The sequence below is a fragment of the Pristiophorus japonicus genome, chromosome 15, assembly GCF_044704955.1.
Source record: "Pristiophorus japonicus isolate sPriJap1 chromosome 15, sPriJap1.hap1, whole genome shotgun sequence".
In the NCBI taxonomy this organism is placed as follows: Eukaryota; Metazoa; Chordata; class Chondrichthyes; family Pristiophoridae; genus Pristiophorus; species Pristiophorus japonicus.
Window position 1 is genome coordinate 74,247,694 of NC_091991.1, and position 7,966 is coordinate 74,255,659.

Sequence of the window (7,966 nt, forward strand, 5' to 3'; positions counted from 1 at the left end):
CGCAGATTGCTTCACACCTCCCCCTCACGTTCTTTACATTTACAGAAAAAAACAACTAGAAGCAAAGATAATGAAAACTTGGCCTCCCACCCCAGTAAAATTATTAAGTGAAGTTAAAATGAGCTCGAAATTTGCATTGGGCGTCGGCGCAAATCGGGCGCTGTTGTGTCCGCCCGATATTCAGTTCATCGCCTTCAATGGAATAGCGGACGCCGCGTGGAACAGGCGGACAATGCGACACAGCCCGTTACGAGCTGGGGCCCACTGATGAAGTTCTACCCCAACGTGTTAAGACGACCAGGGCCGCACTGGTGTATGTCGACGAATCAGTTTATTGTCGTGGGATTATATTTCATGATTTCTTCCCCTTCCAATAAAAATGGTAAACGGGTTGCATCCTTCTCAGCCGTGCCCTTGCCTGCCCAACAGCTATCGATGTTCCCACATGGCAAGAACCACCCAGAGGTAATGGCAGAGGAAAGTAATTTTGTTGGCAGGTGGTCTGTAAGTGGGTCTAAATGACCTTATTGCCCACTGCAGTTACTGGTTGAGCTGCCAGCAGATTGCAGGAGGGTTGTGTCTTTTACCAGTGGGTTTCAGCACTCCTGGCTGGCCTCCCACATTCTACACTACGTAAACTTGAGGTCATCCAAAACTCGGCTGCCCGTGTCCTAACCCGCACCAAGTCCCGCTCACCCATCACCCCCTGTGCTCGCTGACCTGCATTGGCTCCGGTTAAGCAATACCCTGATTTCAAAATTCTCATCCTTGTTTACAAATCCCTCCATGGCCGCGCCCCTCCCTATCTCTGTAATCTCCTTCAACCTCACAACCCCACGAGATGTCTGCACTTCTCAAATTCTGCCCTCTTGAGCATCCACGATTATAACTGCTGAAACATCAGTGACCGTGCCTTCAGCTGTCTGGGCCCCAAGTTCTGGAACTCCCTGCCTTAACCTCTCCGCCTCTCTTTCCTCCTTTAAGACGCTCTTTAAAACCTACCTTGTCATCTGCCTTAATTTCTTCTTATGTGGCTCGGTGTCAAATTTATTTGTTTTGTCTTATAACACTCCTGTGAAGCGCCTTGGGATGTTTTACTACGTTAAAGGTGCTATATAAATGCAAGTTGTTGTTTTGGGGTTTAGATATGAACTTGACAGACCAAAAAAAATGACTTCAAGTGTCTACTTTTCAAATAGGAATTCCACAATAAGGTTCAAATAGAAATGTTATTACTTCAAACTAGTTTTAACAATTCAAATAAAGCAAATTCAAAGAAAATCGGTCTTGTATCATAAAAACTAGAGCACGAAATCCAAGTGCCAGTTATGTGTCACTAGTCCATCAAGAACTTTGCTACTAGTCACTGCAATATCTTGGTGAACATTTACAAGCGGTAACTCAACTAATCATTTTTCGTTGGTTGAAAAAACAAATCAAAGACATTTTCAAGGGTGTTTGAATACTCTGAACCCCCCCACTTCCACACGCCACTGTCATATGCATTCTTACACTTTACAAAGTTGTAGATAATTCAGTTATAATTAGTACCTTAGTTCGGGATCTGGTAGAACCTCATTATGTCGACTCTCTTTACCACTGATAGGATGACCAGGTTTGGTTGTCGGTAACTGGCTTGAGCTTGGATGAGTCTGGCAGTGCTGTTCAAGCTAGCGTCCTCGGCTTCATTCTGCTGCCAGCAGCTCCTCTCTGGACTCTCCCTTTCCAGTCTGCTCTCAGGGTCTTATCTGCTCCAGGTTGCTGCAAAACTCCCCGCCTCTCAGGCTGCTCCCAGGCCTCCCTCCCTCCTGGACTTATTCAGCTTTCAGGACTCTCTCGCTCTGTCACACTCTCGACCCGAGTCGACCTCTCACCACCAATCCAGGTTTCAGCCCCTCTCTGTTGCTGCCATGTTCCTCTTACAGTGACTCGAAACAGATCTGCGGTGTCAGTTCATGCCTTGTGCTTAGCTCTGGTATCTCTCCCTGCTTTTTATTGTGGCACTCTACTTTATTTCCCTGTAGTCTCTCATGCACATTCTTGATTAAATACTTCAGAATGCCATCCTGCCCTTTTTAGTTACAGTACCAACTTCCTCTGAGCCTTCACTGCTGCCTCTTTTACATCTTCTTTTCTCACATTCACTGTTTTCATGCTCATTTTCCCACTCTCAGAGCCTTTTCTTGCTTTGCTTTTTCTCGCATTTTCCTGCACTCTATTCTCCCGTCTTCCTGCACACCTTCTGTTCCCATGCTCTCCTTCTTGCGCTCCAAAGATGTACACCAGCTGGCTCCCCACCCCTCTTCACTTAATTGATTCCTGAGCAGCGTCTTTCTCTCCTGCCAGCATTCTTCTTGCTATGAAATGCATGCTCCCCGCTGGCCACTCAGAATCAACATTACACAGTGGCCTTGGAGGTGACCTATTCAGCTTTCATATACAAGTCTGTTAACATCAATTAAATGTGAAAGATCAAGCTCATTTCAAAACCATTAACCATATGAAATTGGGTTGTTTTTGTTTAAAAATATTAAAAGGGTTCTTTAGGTATACATTTTTTTTTAAATTGAGAAACCAAGTTAAGTGGTCAAGTGTACCGATATCACTGCAGTTCCTTCTTTTGAAAACTTTTCTCTCTTGTCTTTTCCTATATTTAATGCCTTTGTAGATCAGTCACCATTACCTACCTTCATCGAGTCACAGAGGATAATTTGAGTTGCACCCTTCTCTGTAACCACTGCACAATTGTTCAGCAGGAGCCTTGCATTCGAGTACTGTACCACACTCACCATCAAGGTGCACTTATACTACAACTTTAATACTCTTGGAGTGAGCCTGATGGAGGAGGCTGATTCACACCATGTGAGTTTGACACTGCATGGAATGTAAATCCAGTGTAGTGTGACACCTAATTTATAAAGTGCTCAGGAGTTCCTTGGCCCAAAGCTGATTTAAATGCACTGTGACTAGAAACTTGAAGATAAGTGAGCCCTTGCTGCCTGTGCTTGTTATATTTTAAAGACTGGGAATGGTGATCTGCACATACATTCCTGGCTTTAACAGCCCCAATAACAGCCAGGCAGTATAAACAATTCACAAATAAATCATGCAGCAATTTGTGAACAGCATTTATAATATAAGTACAATATTAGAGGCTGAACTCCAGGACATAGTCAACGTATTTACTGAGGCATACGAAAGCATGGGCCTTACGCTAAAAATCCGTAAGACAAAGGTCCTCCACCAGCCTGTCCTCGCCGCACAGTACTGCCCCCCAGTCATCAAGATCCATGGCGCCGCCCTGGACAACGTGGACCATTTCCCATACCTCGGGAGCCTCTTATCAACAAAAGCAGACATTGATGGAGATTCAACACCACCTCCAATGTGCCAGCGCAGCCTTTGGCCGCCTGAGGAAAAGAGTGTTCGAAGACCAGGCCCTCAAATCTACCACCGAGCTCATGGTCTACAGGGCTGTAGTAATACCCGCCCTCCTGTATGGCTCAGAGGCATGGACCATGTACAGTAGACACCTCAAGTCGCTGGAGAAATACCATCAATGATGTCTCCGCAAGATCCTACAAATTCCCTGGGAGGACAGACGCATCAACATTAACGTCCTCAACCAGGCCAACATCCCCAGCATTGAAGCACTGGCCACACTTGATCAGCTCCGCTGGGCAGGCCACATTGGTCGCATGCCAGACACGAGACGCCCAAAGCAAGCGCTCTACTCGGAACTCCTTCATGGCAAACGAGCCAAAGGTGGACAGAGGAAACGTTAAAAGGACACCCTCAAAGCCTCCCTGATAAAGTGCGGCATCCCCACTGACACCTGGGAGTCCCTGGCCAAAGACCGCCGAGTGGAGGAAGTGCATTTGGGAGGGCACTGAGCGCCTCGAGTCTCATCGCCGAGTGCATGCAGAAAACAAGCGCAGGCAGCGGAAGGAACGCGTGGCAAAGCTGTCCCACCCTCCCTCCTTACCCTCAACAACTATCTGTCCCACCTGTGGCAGGGATTATGGTTCTCGTATTGGACTGTTCAGCCACCTAAGAACTCATTCTAAGAGTGGAAGCAAGTCTTCCTCGATTCCGAGGGACTGCCTATGATGATGATGGCAGCCTTAAGCATCACTTTTCTGAATCAGAGCAAATAAATGGTTCTCTTTTCTGTATAAGCAGAAAAATTATGCTTACTTTGAACAGAGCGGTTATTTTCTGGGATTGTTTCAGAAACAGCAACTTTGTATTCGTCTTTTTTGTGAGCCAGTGAGCACAGTGCTCCATCTAGTGGCCTGATTCAGAACTGGAGACATTTGAGTGGTCCATCGGTCACTGGTGACTGGTTGTAGTATAAACATTAATGGGGAAGGACGTTAGCATTTGATTTAAATAAAATGGAAGGGAATGTGAAGACACAGACAGCATTTAACAGAAAATAACAATTAAACTGTAATTAACAAATCAGAACACCACAAGCTCTTTATTCAGTGTATATATGTTACCAATTGATACAGATTAGACTGCTTCCTATTATTTAGGGATAAACAATCGTATCTCGGAAATTACGTTCAGAACTGCAAGATAAAGTGTATGTTAAAAAGCTTCAACAAAGTTACAATTTTAAATGTTCTTATTTGTAAAAAAAAGATATGGAGTAGGTAATTCTGGCAAAGAATTCCTTATGTAATAATACCAGAAATTACTTTTACACTGAAAGAAATCAGATGCTATGCCAATCTAATTTAGTTAATCATTTATAACAGAGCTTTGGTAAATGACAAATGTGTAGCATTTCACTGCACTGTGTACAGTTGTACCATTTGCTAAAAGTGGCCTCACTTTCAGGTTGTTTATTGATTCCCTGTCAGTAGTATAGCAACATTAATGAAAATAGGAAAAGAATTATAAATGCTGGAAATCTGAAAGTAGAACAAAAGTGTTGGAAATATCCAGGATTTCTGCTCGTACCTGTGAAGAGAAAAGATAGGTTAACCTTTTGGGGCAGGACCTTCATTACAATTGAAATTTTAAAATAAGTGAGTCCTTTAATAGAATTGAACAAAATAAAAGGGTAAGTGAAGAGAAATACAGGCAACTCTCGATTATCCGCACATGGATCCAATGGGAAACCATTGTAACGGGATTTAAAATTTCGGCCCGGGACAACATCGGGTTTTAACTTTATAATGTCAATCGCTCTAACGGAGAAATCGTTTACCCGGCATAGCCCAATCCCTGAGGAACCCGGATAATCGAGAGTTGCCTGTAATAGGTTTCAATATATATATTTTGGCATTCAACACATAATTTTTCTTTCTCCCTCTTTTATTCTTTAGCCCCATTAAAGGACTCTTTTAGATTTGATGGTCAATAGTCACCACATTAACCCATCTTTCCTTTTTTACAGATGCTGATGAGTCTGCTCTGTATTTCCAGCAATTTTACTTGATTTACAATGAACAAAGTCAACCTGTGGCGCTTTTGTGCTTCACCCAATTGGCAAAGAACACTAAGTGGGCTGCCCGCCACAAGGGCACTTAAAGTAAGTGTAACGTGGACAGACTGAGAATGATTTCAGTGATCAGCATCATGACATGTTTTGTGGCAACGATTTGACTGGTAAAGTTGCCATCCGCTCTCCAGCAGGAAACAGTTGCCAAGTGGAGTCCCTTTAAGACTTCACCCTAGCCTCAGGAAATGTCTCCAGCGGTATGTCAATCTCGAGCTCCATGACAGTTTTACTGCTCTCATTCTCTTCATTCTCTGGCTTTTGTTAAAAATTTGCATAGTCCTTTGTGAGACTTTCATTAATATTCATTAAACATACCATAGGTTGAAAGGTGTTTCTAATTAAATACTGTACTAGAATTCTGAGCTCATACCTAAACGTTCCCAACCCCACACTTGGTGGTGAGAACATTTGGTAAACATTTAAAGGGTGTTCTGGTAATTTATAACTATCGTTAAATGAGACTGTTCTTTATAAATTCCTACACATTTTAGTGGAAAAAAGCAATCTTCACTCCTACCCACAAATACTTTGTCTCCAGACCACCTGATGACAGCTATTCTTCTGTGGCCTTAACTCTTTTGACTTTCTGCAGCGTTTTCTAATTGTGCAGGAAGCCTTTATGATCAATTTTTTAAAAAATGTAACCCGTAATTAAATGTTTCACTAACATATTGTTCTTACTGTTGCCAGTCCTCTTTGTGCCTGGAACTGTGGAAATCTCGAGAACATGAAGGGCACTGACAAGAGCACCGCAATTTACAAGGTGTCTGTGCCAGGATTAGGACTCAAGTGTTGATTTAGTGCTCTCGTTATACTGTGGAATAGCTTCTGTTTGAGTCGGTTCCGCAATAAGCCAGAGTTGCCACAACTGGAATAGATGCTCCACTTTCATGACAGGTGGATTTCAGAGTGTTGTTGCCAATGAATAAACAAATAAATGTTGGCAAAGGCCAGCAATGTAAGAAACGCAATTGCCAGAAGCAACGTTACAGTAAGTGGCAGTGCCAATATATAAAGAGATCATAAAAAGTGCATTTGCACTATAATTTCACTTGAGCCGCAGAGCCAGTCATCGAGTCTGATTTGCAGAGCTACTGAAATGAAACAAACTATAACAGCAGATAGGAACACTGAGAGGGTGGGTTGGTGCCTACAAATGGTCTATGCGTTACTATAGTACTAATGAGGGGGGAAATCAGTCGCGAAGCACTCCTGTTCACTGACTTTTGCAGAAGGTGTGCATTGGGCAAATACTAAACTGGACTCAACTGTGCTGCCTGCCTCCCAAGGCTAAATAGACTGATGGCACTGTAAAGGTTCACACTTGAATAATGGCTGTTTTGGGTGAGTTACAGCGGAGGTCAGCTTACTACCAGGTCTCTGCAAACACCACTCTGAGCCAGTCAATCATTACCACCGTGCTGAATGTTTGGACTCCTGAACTTAGTTAAAACTAGAATTAGGTAACAGGAACTAGATGTTAACAATGCCCACACAACGGAGATTTCTTCATTCAGATCTGAAAAAAAAACATGTTTTTTTTTGCCATACCACTTGAGATGGAGACCACCCCCCGATCATTTTGCCAAAACTGTCAAGGAAAATCAGGACAAAGTCCACCACAAGACTTCCAGGATAATGTGCCATCCCATCATCACTGCCAACGAAAGCAAACATCATTACATTACCAGGGGTTAAACATCTCTTCCTATTGAGGACAGTCAAATCCAAACCAAAGTCCAGACTCCGATGTGAATTATTGAAGTATAAATTTGAATGAGAAAGACAGTGAGGCAAAGAGCAAAAAGCTCTGCCGATCAACCATTGTCTGTTTTGCACTATCGGCCAAAACTAATTTCTACCCTGTACTCCCTGCTAAAACTATCGCACCATTCACAGGCTAATTAAGGATGAGGAAGGACAGTTGGCCCATCGTAATTCATCCTGACACAAGACTCCCAAAGCAAGCACTCTACTCGGAACTCTTACACGGCAAGCGAGCCCAGGTGGGCAGAGGAAACGTTTCAAGGACACCCTCAAAACCTCGTTGATAAAATGCAACATTCCCACCGACATCTGGCCAAAGACCGCCCTAAGTGGAGTAAGAGCACCCGGGCGGGCGCTGAGTACCTCGAGTCCCGTCGCCGAGAGAATGCAGAAAACAAGCACAGACAGCGGAAGGAGCATCTTGTCTGTCCCACCTGTGACAGAGACTGTTCAGTCACCTAAGAACTCACTTTTAGAGTGGAAGCAAGTCTTCCTCGATTTCGAGGGACTGTCTATGATGATGATGATTAATTCATCCATCCAACACTGCAGAATCCAATTGTTTCTTAAATGCTTCCAAGTATTTTGCCTCTGCTGCTTTATCGGGAAGTCTGTTCCATACATTGATCAGTTTGTGTGGATCTTTGTCAAATGCCTTTTTAGATGTCAAGATACAACATCTCA